This window comes from Rhinoderma darwinii, chromosome 5 (assembly GCF_050947455.1).
Source record: "Rhinoderma darwinii isolate aRhiDar2 chromosome 5, aRhiDar2.hap1, whole genome shotgun sequence".
In the NCBI taxonomy this organism is placed as follows: domain Eukaryota; kingdom Metazoa; phylum Chordata; class Amphibia; order Anura; family Rhinodermatidae; genus Rhinoderma; species Rhinoderma darwinii.
Genome location: NC_134691.1, coordinates 60,785,438 through 60,808,659, shown reverse-complemented (window position 1 = coordinate 60,808,659; position 23,222 = coordinate 60,785,438). Strand labels below are relative to the sequence as shown.

At 39.9% G+C, this 23,222-nt stretch overlaps 1 protein-coding gene across 3 annotated transcripts in view; it reads left to right on the top strand.

Annotated features, from left to right (window-relative positions):
• The first annotated feature begins 10,286 nt into the window (after window positions 1-10,286).
• The window catches only part of RALYL (RALY RNA binding protein like), a 595,378-nt gene continuing 582,442 nt past the window's right edge, over window positions 10,287-23,222 (top strand). Inside the window, exon 1 of one of the 3 annotated variants that reach the window (XM_075826067.1) lies at window positions 10,287-10,733. The gene's annotated coding sequence lies outside the window, so the exon portion shown is untranslated. Of the gene's footprint in view, window positions 10,734-11,322; window positions 11,500-23,222 lie in introns of those variants that run through there. The other 2 variants (XM_075826069.1, XM_075826068.1) reach the window with 2 other exon arrangements.

Sequence of the window (23,222 nt, the reverse complement as noted above, 5' to 3'; positions counted from 1 at the left end):
TAAATGCATTGAGGGGTGTAGTTTCCAAAATGGGGTCACTTCTGGGGAGTTTCCACTGTTTTGGGCCCACAGGCGCCCAGAAACCAATCCAGAAACATCTGCACTCCAAATGGCGGTCCTTCCCTTCTGATCCCTGCCGTGTGCCCAAACAGCAGTTTATGACCACATATGGGGTATTGCCGTACTCGGTAGAAATTGCTTTACAAATGTTGGGTTCTTTTTTTCCTTTATTTTTGCGAAAATGAAAAAATTTGCGCTAAAGCTACGTCTTATTGAAGAAAAAGGATTGTTTTTATTTTCACTGCCCAATTCTAATAAAATCTATGAATCATCTGTGGGGTCAAAATGCTCACTACGCCCCTAGATGAATTCCTCAAGAGGTGTAGTTTCCTAAATGGTGTCACTTTTTGGGCGTTTTCATTGTTTTTTCCCCTCAGGGGCTTTGCAAATGTGACATGGCCGCCGCAAACCATTCCTGCTCAATGTGATCTCCAAAAGCCAAATAGCGCTCTTTCCCTTCTAAGCCAAGCCGTGTCTCCAAACAGCCGTTTATTACCACATGTGGGGCATTGTTTTACTCGGGAGAAATTGGTTTACAAATTTTGTGGTGCTTTTTCTCCTTCAGTCCTTGTGGAAATGAGTAAAAATAAGCTAAACCTACATTTTCTTTGAAAAAATGTTGATTTTTATTTTCAGGGCCTACTTCCAATAATTTCTGCAAAAAACCTGTGGGGTCAAAGAGCTCACTATACCCCTAGATAATTTCCTCAATGGGTGTAGTCTCCAAAATGGGGTCACTTGTTGGGGGTTTCCACTGTTTTGTCTCCTCAGGGACTTTGTAAATATGACATGGCCTCCGCAAACCATTCCTGCTAAACTTGAGCTCCAAAAGCCAAATAGCGCTCTTTCCCTTCTCAGCCCTGCCGTGTCTCCAAACAACCGTTTATTACCACATGTGGGGCATTGTTTTACTCGGGAGAGATTGGTTTACAAATTTTACGGTGCTTTTTCTCCTTCAGTCCTTGTGGAAATGAAAAAAAATTAGCTAAACCTACATTTTCTTTGAAAAAATTTAGATTGTCATTTTCAGGGCCTATTTCCAATAATTTATGCAAAAAACCTGTTGGGTCAAAACGCTCACTATACCCCTAGATAATTTCCTCAATGGGCGTAGTTTCCGAAATGGGGTCACTTGTGGGGGGTTTCCACTGTTTTGTCCCCTCAGGGGCTTTGTAAATGTGACATGGCCTCCACAAACCATTCCTGCTAAACTTGAGCTCCAAAAGCCAAATAGCGCTCTTTCCCTTCTCAGCCTCGCCGTGTCTCCAAACAACCGGTTATTACCACATGTGGGGTATTGTTTTACTCGGGAGAAATTGCTTTACAAATTTTACGGTGCTTTTTCTCCTTTAGTCTTTGTGAAAATGAGAAAAAAAATCGCTAAACCTACATTTTCTTTGAAGAAATGTTGATTTTAATTTTCACGGCCTACTTCTAATAATTTCTGTAAAAAAGCTGTGCGGTCAAAATGCTCACTGTACCCCTAGATAATTTCCTTGAGGTGTGTAGTTTCCCAGATGGGGTCACTTTTGGGGGATTTTGACTGTTTTGGCACCGCAAGAGCCCTTCAAACCTGACATGGTGCCTAAAATTTATTCTAACAAAAATAAGGCCCCAAAATCCACCAGGTGCTCCTTTGCTTCTGAGGCCGGTGCTTCAGTCCAGTAGCACGCTACGGCCACATGTGGGATATTTCCTAAAACTGAAGAAACTGGGCAACAAATATTGAGTTGCATTTCTCTGGTAAAACCTTCTGTGTTATAAAAAAAATTGTACTAAAAATTTATTTCTGCAAAAAAATATGAAATTTGTAAAATTCACCTCTACATTGCTTTAATTCCTGTGATATGTGTAAAGGGTTAAGACATTTTCTAAATGCTGTTTTGAATACTTTGAGGGGTGAAGTTTTTAAAATGGGGTGACTTTTTGGGGGTTTCTAATATATAAGGCCCTCAAAGCCGCTTCACAACTGAACTGGCCCCTGTAAAAATGGCCTTTTGAAATTTTCTTGAAAATGTGAGAAATTGCTGCTAAAGTTCTAAGCCTTGTAACGTCATAGAAAAATAAAAGGATGTTCAAAAAACAATGCCAATCTAAAGTAGACATATGGGGGATGTTAGTTAGCAACAATTTTGTGTGGTATAACTGCCTGTCTTACAAGCAGATACATTTAAATTGAGAAAAATGCTAATTTTTGCAATTTTTCGCTACATTTTGGTGTTTTTCACAATTAAATACTGAACATATCGAGCAAATTTTGCCAGTAACATAAAGTCCAATGTGTCACGAGAAAACAATCTCAGAATCGCTTGGATAGGTGAAAGCATTCCGGAGTTATTACCACATAAAGTGACACATGTCAGATTTGAAAAATGAGGCTCTGTCAGGAAGGTCAAAAGTGGCTAAAGAGGGAAGGGGTTAAGTAAGTAAGTCGGAACAACATACTGCTGCGAGCAGTTCTTTTCAAAACTTACCATTGTTAAAACTGACCAAAACAACCTCATCAATACCGGCTAACATCACACGCCTCACTAAAGAGAAGCAGTTCTAGCCATCACATTAGGGGTGAGTTGATTAAATGTTTGACCTAATATAGCAGGTTCAATTTTAAGTTGCTAAATTTGTATCGCCCGCGAATGATGTTATAAATATCCAAATGGCCCCTGGCAGAAAAAAGGTTCCCCACCCCTTATTCCCCATTATTGCCTGTCAGTGTACCACAATTTATCACGGCATGATAGGCATATAAATATGGCAGACCTGGGAGACTATGTTAGGTTGCCATGGTAACCCATCGACAAGCCATGATTCTGTTTTGGGGGCAGCGTTGGGCGGACAGAAGGAGCCTCCTCCCTCTGTCAAGCTCCTTATATGCCACAAGTCACTCTTTGTTGTGGCATCTAAGGGGATAATAGGCCAGGATCAGAGGTTTCCCTGATCCTAGCCATTACAGCAGGTGTCCAGCTGTCAATCCTATCTGATCCCTTAGGTGCTTGACCGATTATCAGGACATACTATTACATCCTATTGTGGCAAAAAGACAGCAACTAGGATGCAATGGTATGTCCAAATACTGGAAGGGGTTAAAGAGAATCTGTCAGCTTTCCTGGCATATCTGTTTAGGTTAATCAAATTACATTTTATTAGAGATCCACATTGTGCCATTCCTCTATTATTCCTCCTGTAAATATATGAATACATTGAAAACTGTGTATTTCTATTCACTTTGTCAATAGGGTGTTTCCCTATAGAGTCTGACGCTGTCATCACTGATTGGACCGTGCCATTGACAAGAGGAATGAGACAATAGAGAGTTCTAAGAATAGATGCTATAGAACAGTTTTTTTGTTTGTTTTTTGGAAACTGCAACTATTTAATGGATCAGGAGGGATGACATGTCTGGTTTAGTGTCCTTTCAGAATGTTTCAAGTCATATATAGTTCACATATTTTCACAAGATCCAAATGTTTTTTTTATTTTATGCCGTATGTGTTGATAAAAATTGGTGTCATTTGAATATAGCATGTGACTTTAGTATTATTCTAACACTGTCCAAAAATAGGAAAAACAACGTAGTTTATTGCAGTGGTTTCCGCATATCCGCTCTCCCTATTTTCTCTTTGAAATAATCAGCCTGTGCTGCGGCGCTCCCTTACTATTGTTAGATTTAAGGCTGAAGCTTGACACAGCAAGGAACATGGTGAAATATATGAAAACGAAGAAGTTAGTGCTACACCTACTGACTGAGCTGTAGAGAACAACTCCTGTAAATGTGATGCAGCTCAGATTAGCCTGGACAATTCTTTCTTCATGCCCTGCAACTATCACATTAAATCATCAGTCAACCTGTCTATCTATCTATCTATCTATCTATCTATCTATCTATCTATCTATCTATCTATCTATCTATCTATCTATCTATCTATCTATCTATCTATCTATCTATCTCATATCTATCTATCTATCTATCTATCTATCTATCTATCTATCTATCTATCTATCTATCTATCTATCTATCTATCTATCTATCTATCTATCTATCTATCTATCTATCTTTCTATAAGACACAAGGAGAGCAGCACTTATAGGCTCCTAGCCTTATTTGTAATTCTTTGGGTGCAAGCCTTTGGACCCCGATCCCCGGTTCCATATATAGAAAAACAAAGGAAGGCAGCACTCCAGAGCAGATGGGTTTCAAGTTAAATATTGCTGAATAAAATGAATTTTTTCACTTGAAAACCATCTACTGTGGAGTGCTGCCTTCCTTTGTCTATCTATCTATCTATCTATCTATCTATCTATCTATCTATCTATCTATCTATCTATCTATCTATCTATCTATCTATCTATCTATCTGTCTATCTGTCTATCTATCTATCTATCTATCTATCTGTCTATCTGTCTATCTGTCTATCTGTCTATCTGTCTATCTGTCTATCTGTCTGTCTGTCTGTCTGTCTGTCTGTCTATCTTTCCTTGGATGTAGCCATCTTTATCTTGCTGTAGCTTGATATCACACAACAAAAGTAATTGAAAAGTCATTGAAAAAGTAAAGATAAAAGATCTGTGCCACCGTTAAAAGTCAAGATAAAGACGGCTACCTCTGTATCTATCTAACAAACAAAAAAGTTTGATCAGCACATTCCAGCAAAATGAAAAAAATGTGTATACAAGTGCAAGTACACCTCTGACTGCAAAACAATACACAAGAACATGATGGCAGCACACTGCGAATACAAATGCAACCTAAAACCCTATATATAAATAATTATGCATTACTGATGAATCTACTTACAATAGTGAGGTTCTTAGCGCATATTTTGATCAAATTGTGTGAGCCTATCTGCTACGACAAGGCGGCCTCACTTATAAGGTGGGTCCCTATGCTGCACATACACCTTGTTCTGGGACAAAGCCTGCAGAATATACTCGGGGAAGGTAGGAACTAGCATTAAACAAATTAAAATCACTCTAGGGCATAATGGGAGGAGTGCAAGATCAAAACGGAGGCAACTATCTGTCCTTTCATGTTGAGGACAACTCTTATCGCATATCTAAATGAGGTATAAAAAATAAATGAGGGAACACATGTATTAATACTCTTGGAAACTGAGCAGCGTAAATCTAGATGAATAAGGCTGCACAAGCTCCAAATTTGACACAGTGGCGCATGCTCTGTGTTTGATATTCACAAGATGAACTAACTTTGACACTTTTCTCCTCTGTACCCCATGTCTTCAGTAGTTCACTTTATATCACCAATTTGCACCTAAATTATGGTGCACACCAGTAATAAATCTGGTGCAATTTATGAATCCATTTAGCCACGCCCCCAATTTCTAGACATTTTAGAAAAGCATCTTATTTGGCGCAAAAAGTCACTAAAAATATGATAATTGTGCCACACAATATGTGGGCTTGTTTTTTTTAACTCAATTTGAGGCAGAAGTCTGGCGCACTATGAATAATAAATCTGCCCTGCAGTTTCTTCTATATTTATCATACATGTGCTCCTGATTGTTGCATGAAGCGTTAGGCGAAGGTCAAGAGGTTCAGTTGTTGTTTAAACGCAAAGCCAAAATAAATAAAGAAGTGACTTTCATCATGGAGCGATTGTTTGAACCAGGCGGGGTCGTTTGATTATTAAAGAGGCTCTGTCACTAGATTTTGCAGCCCCTATCTGCTATTGCAGCAGATCGGCGCTGCAATGTAGATTACAGTAACGTTTTTATTTTAAAAAAACGAGCATTTTTGGCCAAGTTATGACCATTTTTGTAGTTATGCAAATGAGGCTTGCAAAAGTCCAAGTGGGCGTGTTTAAAAGTAAAAGTACAACTGGGCGTGTATTATGTGCGTACATCGGGGCGTTTTTACTACTTTTACTAGCTGGGCGTTCTGATGAGAAGTATCATCCACTTCTCTTCAGAACGCCCAGCTTCTGGCAGTGCAGACACAGCCGTGTTCTCGAGAGATCACGCTGTGACGTCACTCACAGGTCCTGCATCGTGTCAGACGAGCGAGGACACATCGGCACCAGAGGCTTCAGTTGATTCTGCAGCAACATCGGCGTTAGCAGGTAAGTCGATGTAGCTACTTACCTGCAAACGCTGATGCTGCTGCAGAAGGGGATAAGTAATTATGTTATTTTTTTTTCTATTATGCACTATGGGGCATCATACTGGGTAGGGTAGGGGGGCTGATATGGTGGCAGCTATAGGAGCATTTTACTATATAGAGCGACATTATACTGTATGGGGGCATTATACTGTGGGGACAGCTATGGGGGGCATTATACTGTATGGGGGGCATTATACTGTGGGGACAGAAATGGGGGGCATTATACTGTGGGGACAGCTATTGGTGGCATTATACTGTATGGGGGCAATATACTGTGGGAACCGCTATGGGGGCATTTTACAGTATGGGGGCATTATACTGTGGGGCAGCTATGGGGGCATTATACTATCGGGACAGCTATGGGGGCATTATACTGTATGGGGGCATTATACTGTGGGGACAACTATGGATGACATTATACTGTGGGGACAGCTATGGATGGCATTATACTGTGGGCGCAGCTATGGGGGCATTATATTGTGGGGGCAACTATGGGGGCATTATACTGTGTGGGGGCAGCTATGGGGGGCATTATACTGTGGGGGAAGCTATGGGGGGCATTATACTGTATGGGGGCATTATACTGTGGGGACAGCTATGGGGCATTATACTGTGGGGGCAGCTATGGAGAGCATTATACTGTGTGGGGTAGTATGGGAGGCATTAAACTGTGTGGGGGCAGCTATGGGGTTATTATGCTGCATGGGGGCAGCTATGGGCATTATGCTGTATGGGGGAATTTCTTTGGACATTTTATTGCATGAGGGCATCTGTGTGGGCATTATACTGTATGGGGCATCTGTGCGGGCATTATACTGTATGGGGCAACTGTTTGGGAATTATAATGTATCGGGCATTTGTGTGGGCATTATACTGTATAGGGGCATTATACTGTATGTTGGCAGCTATGGGGGTATTATAGTGTGTAGGCTAAACCGGGTGTGTATGAGCGGGATTGGGTGGGATTAAAGGCGTGGCTTAAAAGAAAAAAATTGCCACTGCGCACCGCATCGATTGTCCTTCTTTGTGATACTTGAAAGTGTATCACAGTCTACAGGGAGGACTGTATAGCACTGTATGGGGAGACTGTATAGCAATGTCTACAGGGGGGCTGTATAGCAATGTATGGTTAGGCTGTATAGCTATGTCTACAGGGGGGGCTGTATAGCACTGTACAGGGGGGCTGTATAGCACTGTCTACAGGGGTGGCTGTATAGCACTGTCTACAGGGGGAGCTGTATATATGGCATATGGAAAGGGGTTGTCCTGAGGGCATAACCCCTTTAAATCCATATCATTCAGGTTGTTCTTAGGGAAAAGGATGGTACTTCACAGTGCTAGAAAGGTTTACCTCATAAAGTTACCAGTTAGTGTACTTTATTCTTCCATCACCTTAAATGGCCATGGATAATTGGCACTAAAGGGGTTTTCCCACGAGGGACATAAATTATGACATACAGTATCCACAGGATATGTCATAAATGTCAGATAGATGCGGGTCCCACCTATGGACCTATCTAACAGTTATGACATCTCCTGTGGACATGTCATAAATGTCTCTCGTGGGAAAACCCCTTTAACTAGGCCAACAGCTTCACATTAATTCCTTCATCATCCTAGACCACTTTTATCATCCTATTACCATTGAGCCTTAAAGGGGTTATTTAGGGTTTTCAAATTGACGGCCTTTCCTCAGTATAGGGCATCAATATTAAAACGGTGTGGGTCTGACTCTCGGCATCCCTGACGAACAGCTGTTTGAAGGGGCCGCGGCGCTCATGCAAGCCCTGCAGCCTCTTTATTATTTACCTCTGGTTTTATTCATGTTCGTACTTTCAAACATTGTTACTTTTGAAGCGGCTGTGCATAGTATCCCACACTCCCAAAATGTACTTATGGGACACTCCATTTACGGACGGACGGCCGTAGTTCGTGTGTGTTTCTAAGATGGGGAAATTAGATTGACAGTAGAGATGAGCGAATCGATTGTACACAAACCGAATTTGGTCCGAATTTCCCAAAGGTTTGGGTTTCGGCAAAATCCGAAACTATTGGGGTTTGCAGCGCATGGATTGCAGCAAAATGGCGGCCACCAGCGCTCACTTACTAATACTAGTTATTAGACAATCAGCGTCAAAGTTTTCTCCTATGAAGCACCACCACCTTGTTAGCACAGCCTTCACAATAGCTGTAGGGCGTTCCTGTTCTTAACGTGGCCGCTAATGGAGGGGCATATTACCAGAGACATCCATCAGGGCCTTTATTGAATAACACTGTGCACACCAAAGGGAACCTAGTGCATCTAGGCACAGTGTTATTCAATGTAGGCCACTGATGGACATGACTGGTCACATTCCCTGCCATCAGCGGCCATGTTCAGAACGAGAGCACCGTACAGTCTTTGAAGAAAGCTGTACTAACAAGGGGGCAGCGCTGCACAAAGAGACATCAGCGATGATCCTTGAAGACATCAGAGAGTCAGACAAGAGTTTTCAGGGCAATCTGGGCACTTGCGATTGATGGCAAATTTTTCGAACCAAATCGAATTGAACCACAAATTAATTTTGGGATATCCGCATCCGCTCATTTCTAATTGTGAGCCTAATTGAGGACAGGGATGGATGTAAATAGTGACAATCTCTGTACAGCGCTGAGGGAAATATCGATGCTATAAATAAATAAAGATTGGAAAGAAGGAAAGAAAGAAATAAGAAATATTGATGCTATCAGCAATCTCTTCATCACAGTCTTATGGGTATTTAGAGCAAAGAGAAACAGAGGGACGATTGTCTTTAACCGCACATAAAAATGTACAGAGGGAGACGATTCTTTTTGGAACGGGAATTTGTCTGCAGATTTGACTCCCATAAACTCTAAACACCGCTATGTAGGTGTGAGAAATAAACCAAGTATACCAGGGAAAAGGATCTTTTAATCACTTACACGCCGTATGCTAATGAATCATCAAGTGTCCGCTGGGCGTTCTCTTATCTGTGAATTATTCTGCATTATCGGGCGTCCTTCCCAGGAGATGCTAATAATCCTCTATAATATTTATATAGTGCTGACAAATTCCACACTCCCTATATCAAACACACACACATTATTTAAAATGTCTGTTTGGCTTATGTTTCCCAACACTTGGAGAGTATTGTGTTTGCTTTTATACTATTTATTATTATTATTATTATTATTATTATTATTATTATTATTATTATTATAAAAATGAAGCAACTACATGCGATCCAACCTGCCATTCTTCCAATCCATTTTTTTTTTCAGCATAAAAGCAAATAGTCACTTTATGTCTATATGGTTTTTTTTTATTAAGAGAGATAATATAACACGCAGACTATTTCTTATAAAGTAATACTTTGCAATCATTGCTGAGTTGTATGAATATGAAGAAGTGTTTTATGTAAGAATAGAGAGAAACTGTACGAGGGGAAAATTGTCTTCAATTATAAATAACGTAAGGAGTATATATATTAATTCTTTGTCTGACACTAAATTATAAAAATGATCATGTCTTTATTGGTCTGTATTTGTCACATGACACTTATATGTGACCAGACACACTTCTATAGGAGAGTCCAGCCTGAAAGCGTGATGAAACGATACCACTCTCATGTCATGTTATTATCTAACCCTGCCGCTTTCTAATTGTTCATAATTCATAAATATGCCGCACATCACTAATGCCAATTTTTCGGCACACATACACCATTGTATCTCATGTGACACGGGTTCTATATGTGACATATGTTCTATACTACAGCTATATGATATAGGACACAGTATCCATTTCTATTTCCTAGACTTACTATAGGAATGGGAAATCCAATGCATGATCCAAACTTTAGTAGAGCAATAGAGGATAAGAAATAGATAAGAAACAAAGGCAGTTTCCTTCAATCACATGTACAAGTGTACACTGTGCTTCCTATCAAGTCTGTTATGTATAATAGAGAATGGCACTACCAGGTGTGCCCCCAGCTGCCCAGTAATGTATGCACACCCTGGAAAGCACGCTGATACAGGAGGAATAAGGAGAGAACATTGCAGTGAGCTGCAGCTCTCCAGCCTGTACTCGGAGCGTTCCTCCCCCTTCTACACTCCACACACAGCAGCCTCAGCATCAGCACCACCACCACCAGCAGCAGCTCACAACGTGCCAGTGACTGGCAGAGGGAAATACACAACCATCTGTGCAAAACTTGTGCTGGACTTGTGTGAGGATGATGCACTGCCCCATGGATTAGGACTGCAAGACCCACACCTGCCTGCTCTCTACTCATCTTCAAGGTGGCAGCATCTAATCTCCAGCATCTCACTGCCTGACTCCTACCTACCCCCCAGCACCCCCATACTCCTTCCATCCACTCATCCCACCTCCTCTGCCTGCAAGTCAGCCTGGCTCCAAATCACGTGTCAGTGCCCAAGGCAGACACCAAGAGAGAGAGAGAGAGGAGCTCCTCAATCCTCCTTGTGCCACCGCCATACTGTATTTTACTCCTAATAATCCCCTTTTTATTGCATCCCTTTACTCCCGCAGGGTGAGTACCTTCTCGGTGACTTCTTGTCTTTTTTTTGTCTTGTTTTGTTTTTGTTTTTTTTCTTGTTATTATTTTTTCTAGAACTTGTATAAGATGGGAGCTGGGGCATGCTTTTTAACCCTGAGTGCAAGTTTTTCTAGCAGGCTGGGTACTAGAGAGAGAGGTGCTGCATCTGGGAGCTGCTGGGAGACATCCACAGCTCACTATATGCAACTGGTTTCCATTAAGGATGTGAAGTAGATGTATTGCTCTTTATTTTTCTTCCTTTTTATATATTTAGAACTCTTGATTCCCTTTTTGGCTGCTTTGTCTTCTTTGCAATACAATGTTTACAAGAGTTTGTCGTCTTCTTCTTCTTCTTCTTCTTCTTCTTGTTACCTCTCTGGTGTAAGAAACTCATTTTAATTTTTCTTTTCTTGAACCCTGGCAACAAGCCCCATTTTTATTATTTTTTTTATTTTTTTTTATTATTTTTTTCTTTCCTCTAATTTCCAATTAACCCTTGACAACTTTTTCTTAAAAAGGTGATCATTTTTTTTTTATTCTTACCTTCTTCACTCATTCAATTGCCATTGACTTGTGATTATTTTATTTGTCCTCTCCTGAAATCATTTTGAGGTATTTATGTCTATCTGTTTTGTGAAGCTATTTACATTTTCCATTGATGGCTGTGGAAGGTTTTTTTTTCTTTCTGGAAAAATGAAGTGCGGTTTGGTTTCCTTGTCAACAGAAGATGAAGTGAACATCTGAGACGCTCACAGTGCAGGTACTTCATCTCTTGAAGGCGTTTCCACTGTTTGCAATCAGAAAGTAGCTTATAGCAGAATTTTATTATATGTGTATATGTGTGCTTCATTGAGTGTTAATACTACAACATTTCTAAATGGTTTTACTTGGCTACTTGGTTTCAGTGTTTATTTGTAAGCAACATGTGAGTCTACCAAATAAGTTGAGACTTTTTCTATACTTGAATATAATGGCAGCTCAATGTGTTTTTTCTACATCCTTATTTACAAGCTCTTCTTTTTAAACTTCTGCCCATCTAGAATTAAATGGCAATCTATACATTAATATGGTGAAAGCTTTTGTTTAGATAACATGCTACAAATGTCAAATAACATAGAAGGATAATAACTGCAGCCTATGTACGGTATTGTGACATATTCTGTTATATATAGTTGATGGTTTTTGCAGGTTGACTGTTGGAAACTTGTGGAATTTCCCTAATTAAATTGATATTATGTGTCAAACTGAATATCTATCTATCTATCTATCTATCTATCTATCTATCTATCTATCTATCTATCTATCTATCTATCTATCTATCTATCTATCTATCTATCTATCTATCTATCTAATCTATCCCATATCTATCTATCTATCTATCTATCTATCTATCTATCTATCTATCTATCTATTAGAAATAAACAGCAATATGACCAATTACATATTAGCTATACCATCTATTTGCCATTGTGTCTTAATATCTGTGTTGGTTTATCAGCGTCAGAGATGCCATTAATGAATGAGATTGTAATTTATGATGTTAGTGGAGTTCAATGTCACTTAGTGCTTCTGGTTTTGCAGGTGCTGTTGACATTGCTGGGATGATAACACGACATCATAGTTCAGTTGTTATGCATAGGTTAAGTGTGTAAACCATCAGTCAACAAGGAGATGTTGTTGCCCCAAGCGTTTTCACTCAAGTATAGTGATGCTGTCATTGAAGAGGGTGACACATGACAACCATGATGTGGATCACAACAAATATGGCTAAATGCAGTCCTTTTTTGATATGTTGGAGAATTGTATATTAAAGTCAATTAGAACGATATGTCTTTTGACAGGTAGGGAAAGACTATCAGTTCAGGAAGTCAGGTGTACAGATGTGAGTTATTTAGTAACGTCTTGTAATTTGTAACATGATCGAATAGAAGACAGGTGTTGTTTTGTTGTGCGATAAATTAGATCTATCCTACATTAGATAATTTTTACAACTATTTTGGCACTTAAGAGGCATTACGAGTAAGTTTAAAGTAACTTTATGCAGTACCTATAATATTTGCCCCTCATGTATAAAACTGGAATTTACTCCGGCTAGTCCGTTAGGGACATTAGAGCTCTGTCTTGTAATGAGTAATTCACCTGTGTGATCATCGCATGACCAGGACAGATATTTATTCGCTAAAAGTAAAAAATGTTAAATAGATTATTTTTTTGACAGTCTGTTCCACGGGACTGCAACATAGTAAATGTGGTGCCAATATCCACAATGGGGTCAAAAAGGAGACTGGAAACTATAGACCTGTAAGTTTAACCTCCATTGTGGGTAAAATATTTGAAGTTTTTCTGAGAGATGCTATTCTCGTGTATCTCAATGACAATAAACTTATAATCAGCATCAGTATGGGTTTATGAGGGATCGGTCCTGTCAAACCAATCTGATTAGCTTGCACGAGGAGGTAAATTCTAGACTGGACCTGGGTAAGGCTGTGGATGTGGTGTATGTAAAATGAGAATGCTGGGACTGGGGGAAAATATGTGTAATTGGATCAACAACTGGCTCAGTGATGGAAAACAGAGGGTGGTTATTAAATGGAAATTCTCAGAGAAGGTCATAGTCACCAGTGGGGTTTCACTGGAGTCAGTATTGGGCCCTCTTCTTTTTAATATGTTTATAAATGACCTTGTAGAGGGGTTACAGATTATAATTTCAATATTTTCACATGATACTAAGCTCTGTAAAGCAGTCAACACAGAGGAATATAATATAATATTACAGATGGATTGGGGAAGGTAGAGGTGGGGACATAGAAATGGCAAATTAAGCTTAATGTGGATAATTGTAAGGTTATACACTTGGGCTGAGGAAACAAATTCTACAATTATGTATAAAAAGGTAATACAATGGGTAAAAAATACCACTGAAAAATACTTAGGCATTTCATAGTAAACTTAAGGAGTAATTGCCCTATTAGAGACATATCAGAAGTTTTGGTTGGTGGAGGTCCGGGAGCTGAGGTCCCCACCGTTGTTGAAACAAAGGTGCAGAAGCGCTGAGCACCCTGCATCTTCGGCTGTGATCGGTGCTCCTTGTTAGGCTGAAGACGGGTTGGTAGACGTTCTATGTGAGTTCATCTAGAGCCTAACAAGGAGTGCCGCTCACACCTGAAAATTCAGGGCGCTCAGCTGAGCGCCTCTGCACCTTCATATCACCGATGATGGGAGTCTCAGCACCTGGACCCCCACCGATAAAAACTTCTGATATGTCTCTATGACATATCAAAATTTTTCTGAAAGTGTGAAAGTGCAGATGCTCTAACTTTAGCAACAGTGCCAAGCAGCTGCTGCCAAGGGATGCATCAAAAGAATATATCAAGAATATAGTAGTTTGCGTCTATACAAATTACTAGTCAGACCGCGCATGGAATATTCTGTATAATTTTGGGCACTTGTGTACAAAAAAGACATAGCTGAACTTGAGAGTGCGTAGAGAATAGCGATTAAGGTAATTAAGGGAATGGATGGATTGCAGGACCAAGAAAGGTTATTCAGTTTGGAAAAAAGACAGCTTAGGGGTGATCGAACTACAACATATATACATACAAATATATCAATGGACAGTACAGAGATCTGTGTAATGATCTTTTTATACCTAGACCTGTAACAATGACAAGGGGGCATCCTCTACAAAAGTTTACCATCTCTTTACTGAAAGAGCACTGAGACTATGGTACTTGCAGCTACAAGATGTTGTGGTGGTTGATTTTTATCAAGGGATTTATTTTGATTGCCATTATTGGAGTCGGGAAGGAATTTTTCCCTCTACTGTGAGGCAATTGGCAGCCATATCCTAAGGGTTTTTGCCCTAATCTAGATCAACATGGTAGGATTATAGTTTGGACTTAATCGACTTTTTTCAACCTAATCCACCATTTAACTATGAAGGTCCCCATTAACTGACTGCAAGCAGAGATTTTAAAAAGCAGGAGGAATTGATACAGAAAGTATATTAAAAAATTAAACTTCATGTGATTCACGTATAGTACTCGACAATCTTAGCACTGGTTTCTGGGACAGTGGCTGTGAAGTGGAGATTATTTGTTTATACACACAGTTCAGTCAACATTGTAGATGTCCATAAGGATCTATCTACATACATTATCCTGTCCCTATGGACGAGACATGTGCAGGAATTTCAAATTGTATAGCTAAACAAACAAAATGAACAAAAAAAAAGTAAATGCATTAGAAAATGTCAGACAATTGATTCAGACAACCCCGAAAATGTTAGAAGGGGTGTGGCAGCAGTCGCTATGTGCTAACAAGTGTATAATTATGTACAGCAGTTTTTGGTGACAAAATAAAGGTGACAAATTTTGACAAGCTGGAGAATTTTTCAGTTCAAATTAAGTCTCTTAGTGTATACAGCTCTAATGCATATCTAACTGTCTCGATCTAATACTGCGTTAAGGGTGGCTTCAAACGCAGTCTTTTTTGGAAAAACGCCACTTTTTCGTGGCATTCATTCTGGAGTTTTTTGCATCCAAAAAATGCTGCGGCCAAATTTTTAAAGAGGCTCTGTCACCAGATTTTGCAACCCCTATCTGCTATTGCAGCAGATCGGCGCTGCAATGTAGATTACAGTAACGTTTTTATTTTTAAAAAACGAGCATTTTTGGCCAAGTTATGACCATTTTCGTATTTATGCAAATGAGGCTTGCAAAAGTACAACTGGGCGTGTTGAAAAGTAAAAGTACAACTGGGCGTGTATTATGTGCGTATATCGGGGCGTTTTCACTTCTTGCGTACCATACGGTCAAGCTGCTCCCACAACAGCTCTATGGGGTTGAGATCTGGTGACTGCGCTGGCCACTTCATTACAGATAGAATACCAACTGCCTGCTTATTCCCTAAATAGTTCTTGCATAATTTGGAGGTGTGCTTTGGGTCATTGTCCTGTTGTAGGATTAAATTGGCTCCAATCAAGCGCTGTCCACAGGGTATGGCATGGCGTTGCAAAATGGAGTGATAGCCTTCCTCATTCAAAATCCCTTTTACCTTGTACAAATCTCCCACTTTACCAGCACTAAAGCAACCCCAGACCATCACATTACCTCCACCATGCTTGACAGATGGCGTCAGGCACTCTTCCAGCATCTTTTCAGTTGTTCTGCGTCTCACAAATGTTCTTCTGTGTGATCCAAACACCTCAAACTTCGATTTGTCTGTCCATAATACTTTTTTCCAATCTTCCTCTGTCCAATGTCTGTGTGCTTTTGCCCATATTAATCTTTTCCTTTTATTAGCCAGTCTCAGATATGGCTTTTTCTTTGGCACTCTGCCCTGAAGGCCAGCATCCCGGAGTCGCCTCTTCACTGTAGACGTTGACACTGGCGTTTTGCGGGTACTTTTTAATGAAGCTGCCAGTTGAGGACCTGTGAGGCGTCTATTTCTCAAAGTAAAGAGACTCTAAAGTACTTGTCTTGTTGCTCAGTTGTGCAGCGGGGCCTCCCACTTCTCTTTCTACTCTGGTTAGAGCCTGTGTGTGCTGTCCTCTGAAGGGAGTAGTACACACCGTTGTAGGAAATCTTCAGTTTATTGGCAATTTCTCGCATGGAATAGCCTTCATTTCTAAGAACAAGAATAGACTGTCGAGTTTCACATGAAAGCTCTCTTTTTCTAGCCATTTTGAGAGTTTAATCGAACCCACAAATGTAATGCTCAAGATTCTCAACCAGCTCAAAGGAAGGTCAGTTTTATAGCTCCTCTAAACCGCAAAACTGTTTACAGCGGTGCTAACATAATTGCACAAGGGTTTTCAAGTGTTTTCTAATCATCCATTAGCCTTCTAACACAGTTACCAAAGACAATGTACCATTAGAACACTGGAGTGATGGTTGCTGGAAATGGGCCTCTATACACCTATGTAGATATTGCATTAAAAACCAGACGTTTGCAGCTAGAATAGTCATTTAGCACATTAATAATGTATAGAGTGTATTTCTGATTATTTTAATGTTATCTTCATTGAAAAAACTGTGCTTTTCTTTCAAAAATAAGGAAATTTCGAAGTGACCCTAAACTTTTGAACGGTAGTGTATATTTATATATAATACATCGATAGCTGCAGTATCTCTTAGCCTTTAAGTTTAGAGTACTGACAGAGTATGGTTCCTGTAGTTGGCTGTGGACAGGGCGTTATGTACTGGTAAGCAGCGTTGTTGTTTTTTTATGTTATTTTTTGAGGGGCTATTGATTTTTCAAATAAAACTGTTTCGAGTGATAGGTAGTCGTTTTAAAAATTTGTACAATGTTTTGCAATGGGATTTCTATTGTTTATGTAGTGAGTCCAGCATATCGTATTGTAAGTGTTTTTGGTTTCAGATAATTTATATTTGCTTCAACTGTCATCTGGGGTGGACTAACCATTTGGTCATTAGGACAGTGCCTGTGGGCCCATGGCCACAGGAAGCCCCCAGCCCCTTGGTCAGTTACAGTAGCCACAACATTTTTAATTGCAAAAAAAAAAATTTAAGTGGGAAGTTCTCCCGGAATGCAATTTGTTACCCATCCGAAGTGTATCATATTCCAGGGGGTGCATACCACTCAGTCCACTACCGGCTGCCAATCATATTGGTTAATAAAACAATACAATTGGCAACATCTGAATAGTTCCCAAACTGGCATTGGGTACTCTTGGCATAGACCAAATATCTTACATGCCTTGAGATGGGACACAAAATATAAATTTTGCTTGATTTAACCCTTAAAGAGGCTCTGTCACCAGATTTTGCAGCCCCTATCTGCTATTGCAGCAGATAGGCGCTGCAATGTAGATTACAGTAACGTTTTTATTTTTAAAAAACGAGCATTTTTGGCCAAGTTATAACCATTTTTGTAGTTATGCAAATGAGGCTTGCAAAAGTCCAAGTGGGTGTGTTTAAAAGTAAAAGTCCAAGTGGGCGTGTATTATGTGCGTACATCGGGGCGTTTTTAATACTTTTACTAGCTGGGCGCTCTGACGAGAAGTATCATCCACTTCTCTTCAGAACGCCCAGCTTCTGGCAGTGCAGATCTGTGACGTCACTCACAGGTCCTGCATCGTGTCTGACACATCGGCACCAGAGGCTTCAGTTGATTCTGCAGCAGCATCGGCGTTAGCAGGTAAGTCGATGTAGCTACTTACCTGCAAACGCTTATGCTGCTGCAGAATCAACTGTAGCCTCTGGTGCCGATGTCCTCGCTCGTCTGACATGATGCAGGACCTGTGAGTGACGACACAGCGTGATCTCTCGAGAACACGCTGTGTCTGCACTGCCAGAAGCTGGGCGTTCTGAAGAGAAGTGGATGATACTTCTCATCAGAACGGCCAGCTAGTAAAAGTATTAAAAACGCCCCGATGTACGCACATAATACACGCCCACTTGGACTTTTACTTTTAAACACACCCACTTGGACTTTTGCAAGCCTCATTTGCATAACTACAAAAATGGTCATAACTTGGCCAAAAATGCTCGTTTTTTAAAAATAAAAATGTTACTGTAATCTACATTGCAGCGCCGATCTGCTGCAATAGCAGATAGGGGCTGCAAAATCTGGTGACAGAGCCTCTTTAAGTATCATGGTATGAAGATGAATTCCACATCAATCAGTCTTAGGTATAGTGATAATTGCAGACTACAAAAAGTTCAGTATAGTGTAAGATTAATTCATTACTAAGGCCCCACGCACACGATGGATATCATTAGTGATTACAGACCCATTCATTTCTATGGCTGACTGACACCTTTCTGTATATTTACAGGAAGTTGTCCGGGCCGTAGAAAGCTTTCGTAAAAAAATAGGACGTTCTATTTTTTTATTTTACGGACCGTGCTCCCATACTTTATAATGGGAGAATGGCCCGCAAATGTGGATGACAGTCCGCGGCCAGAGCCGTAATCACGGACCAGGATTACGGCTATGGCCGTGTGCCGGGGGCCTAAATGCTAAGTACATAATGTCATTATTGTGCTGTAATGTTGTAACAGCATTGGTTGGTAGGTCTGATTCTAATTTCTGACTCATTTTGAACATGTTGTAAAAGATTCTGTCACCTTGTCTAGTGAAAGGATGATATTCTGTACCACCTTAAATATTAGATATATTTATAACAAAAGATCAAGTGAAATTCCCTCTTCCAGTTACACATAAGTGATGTTTCTATGCTCTGCTACCCTGTTAATCAGTCATCACTGATCTGGAAACTACTGACTCACTGCTAGTTGCCAGTCATGTTAAGAACAAGGGAAAACAGAGGATTTAAATTGAAAGAACTGGAGAAGATATTAAATAAACACAAAGAAACACAAAATCAAGGTAGAAAAAATAGTTAAGGAAAAGCTGATTTTATGAATACACAGAGGTTTTCATCGTAAAAATAGTTCCATTTCCGAATCCAGGTGATAATGTTACTGATTTATAATGACATGAAGTTGTCATAATGCAGTGGAATAACAATGTAAATATGTAATGCAGCGCCATCTGGAGACACCTAGATAATGAGATACTGAAACACAAGGGGCAAGCTTATTGCAGAATAATATGTAATCTCCATTTATACTTATTTTAATAAGGTATAATATAGTTTAAGTGATGTCAACCAGTAAAGCATTGAAAAGTTCTTCTAGGAGATTATAGACCTGGTAAAGCAGTTTGCATGGACCCCGTATGGAAGTGCATAGAGTCCCTGCAGGCACTGGAGCAGATTTACTGTCCAGTTCTAGTATGTGTCTAAATGTCATCGAAAATTGAAGCAATTTGGCTGTTTGCACCTCACTAGGCACTTTTAAAAGTGTCTAGATAGTTGGACGTGGCTTACGCATAAAAATGTATGGCTTATCGTGGGAAATGTGCCAAATAGTACCAAACAAAAACTGATGTAACCAACAGTTAGTCTACATTCACTCGAGCGTGTCCGATTTGCGTGCGCAAAAAAACGGACCGTGTTTCCTGCATTTCATCTCCATGTGCCATCGGTGTGCATTGCGTATGGCAATAGTGTGCTTTGCGTAAGGCATCTGTTTTTCACGTCCGTGGTTACCCTCTGCAAGCAATTCCTTTTTTTTTAAATTCTCTGCATTTCTTTACCAACTGATGCGTGAAACAAGGACAGCACACGGATGTCGTCCGTGTGCTGTCCGTGGTTTTCACGCGCCCATAGACTTCAATGGGCGACAACGTCGGCAAAAAATGCACCAATATAGGACATGCAGTAAGTTTCAGAAAACTCACATGTCTGAATAGCCCCATTGAAATGTATAGGTCCGTGTACTGTCAGTTATTTCAACGGACAGCACACGGATGAGGAACACTCTCATCTGAATGAGTCCTAAGTATAAGGAAGAGAATAGTGTCTAGCGCGTCTAGAAAGATGCAACAAATCATCATACAGCGTGCACCACTGAGATAAATTTGGCGTATCTTCTGCCTGCCTGGTGTAAATTTACACTGTCTAAATCTTACATAGCTTAGTAAATCTGCCCCACGGTTCCCTTTAAATTGTGTACTGTGAAATTGATGGAGTTAAAAATTCCAAAACCCTCCAGACCGCTACAGGTGTTATTGGACTTCTTGACCCTACTAGAATGTTATTTTAACTCTTTCCTTTCCAGGACGCACAGTTTAGAGAGAACACAGCTTACAGGTCCTTATTATAAACCAGTTTGCGCACCACGTGCCACCATATGGTACCTTTGTGAGACACTGTATTCTCCCATAGAGACACTGGCCCACACATACTAATGCTGTCTAATTGAAAAGCAGCGTAAAGTTAGACCAGGCAGGAACAAAATGCGCCAAACTTATCACAGTGGTGCATGCTACATGATAATTTTGGTGCATTTTGCACGACCTGTTAGACACTTTAAACTTCCTTATACCACTTTTGATTTGTCTTATTTTGCGCCAGGCTTTTCTGCCAGATATTTGGCAAATTTTTTTTTTATTAAAAAGGTCAATCAGTGTGATTAGTGCAACTTTATATTTCGTTTTTATTAAAAATTATTTTTACTTTTGAGATAGAGCTGCTCTGTATTCTGCATACAGAGCAGCGGTATCTTACGCTGAATCCTGTACCCGTCATGTCCGCGGGACTGACGGATTCAGGTCTTAGCGAAAAATACAACTGTTCTGTATAGAGAATACAAAGCAGCTCTATCTCAAAAAGTAAAAATAATTTTTAATAAAAATGAAATATAAAGTTGCACTAATCACACTGATTGACCTTTTTATTTTATTTTTTTTAAAAATCCCTTTCAAAGATTTACATAGTATTTAAAGGCTATGTCCACATTTGCAACTAATTTTAGTTGAATTTCTCTAAAGTATCGAAAATGAAGCAACTTCATGGTGCCCATACATGCAGTGGCCATGCTGCGGTAGTTGTGGCGTGTGATGCATTTTTTGCCAGAGATAGCCTTTACAAGTGAAGCACGTTGTTTAAATGTGTTTCCCCTGTAGAAGCTGAAATCATCGCAAAACCGTGGCAATGGTAAAACCGTGTGTGATTTTACCACGTGGTTCTAGGTCACTCATGAACTGTGACAGCCCAGCCGCTGTGTGTATGAGCACCCTCACAAATAGTCTTGATTAGAAATATCCTAATAGACTAACTGGGCCTCATTTATCGAAACTTGCCTTGTTGCCCAAAGCAACCAATTAATGTTGAGCTTTTATTTCTTAAAGTGCTGTGGAAAAATAAAAGCTACGCTGTGATTTGTTGCTATTGGCAACAGGGCCAGTTTTTATGTTAGACATTGTGGATAAATGAGGCCTCATGGTTACAGACTATAAACAAACCTTGTATAGTTGGGTCCCACTTCCATGGTCATACTCTCTTCATCTGCTTCATACTTCTTCAATATCTACTGTACATAAGTTAGGGTTTTGACATTTTAAATTCACGGGAGGCGATATATCAAAACTGGTGCAAAGGAAAAGCGAAGTAGTAGCAATCAATCAAGTTGCTGCCCACATTTTTCAAAGGGGTTCTGAAAAATTAGAGATGGAATCTGATTGGTTGTCATGGGCAACTACTCCACTTTTTCGTTGCGCTAGTTTTGGTACATCTCCCCATTATGCTACTTTTATTGGAAGATTCCTTTGATTAATGTGCCCCATTTATCTCAAAATAATGGACAAATAATTGTTTAGATATGATTTTGGAAGCTTGTAAGACTTATATACAGTAGAATTGTTTTTGTGAAACTGAGATTTGAGATCATGTGATCTCTAAAAAAAACAAGAACAGAAGAATTGCATAATTCTCCAGGCGCAGCAGGAAACTATCTGCTTTATCTTTAATTTTTAACTAGAAAATATTGGTAAAACTCCTTAAAGGGATTGTTCAGTTTAGAAAATTAATTTTCATACAGCCCACTAGGGAATTCTGAGATATTAGAGGGGGTCATCTGTTCAGGATCCTCATCTCTTGGCCAGAGTGGCGAGCAGTTACAAAGAGTGTCTCTCGCTCTGGAGTACCCGTCCTGTCCTGCATTACACAAACAATCCACTGATATGAAGAGGCACTGTGTAATGCTTAATTTCCCCCTGTGGTGGCTTTATTAACGGAAAAATAAAAAAGTTATGGCTTTTGGAAGACGGGGAGAAAAAAACAAATGAAAATCCAAAAAATGGATGTGAAGGGAAGGGGTTAAAAACTCCATTAAAAATGCCACAAAAAATGCAGCAAAATGCTTTGTGTGAATCCAGCCTAAAAAGATTCATGTTTGTTTAAACCAATAGAATATAGACAATTACAGCCTATAAGCAACTTAGGCTATGTTCACACGTAGTTTTTTGCAGGCAGAAAATTCTGCCTCAAAATTCAGAAAAAAACGCAGCAAAATACTCTTTCTACGCCTGCATTGTCAATGGGAGGTCAGAGACGTAAACGCCTGAAGATAGGGCATGTCGCTTCTTTGGGAGGCATTTTCGGACGTTCTTTGGCGCGTTTTCCGACGAGGTTTCCGCGTCAAAAAAAGTGTAAAAAAACTCTGTGAACTGGCCCTAAAGCAGGGCAGCTATGTGAAGGGGAGAAGGGATTCATGCTATCCATGGTTGTTACTGACTAGGAAATGTTGTCTGTATTAAATGTACAGACTACAGGCTTCCATAAACAGCAGTTGTAATGTGTTGACGGTTATACAGGACACTGTGGACAATTTTCATTTACGCCGGTACCTATTTTATACTATTGGAGCGATCCTGTGATTCTAAAAATAAAATACGCGCTTAGGGGAGAAGTTCCCTAGTGCCAGAACCCACCCACCCCCTATTTTGGCGGGAGAAGCAGCCCCATGTTAGTTATATAATCACCCATCCTAGACCTCCAGAGATATTACGTATTAACCCTTAATCACTTTAAAGCACCATAGTTAATACTATTAACCAATTCACTACCATAGATTACAAGAAATATTAATCCAAGCAGTCTAGACCACTCAG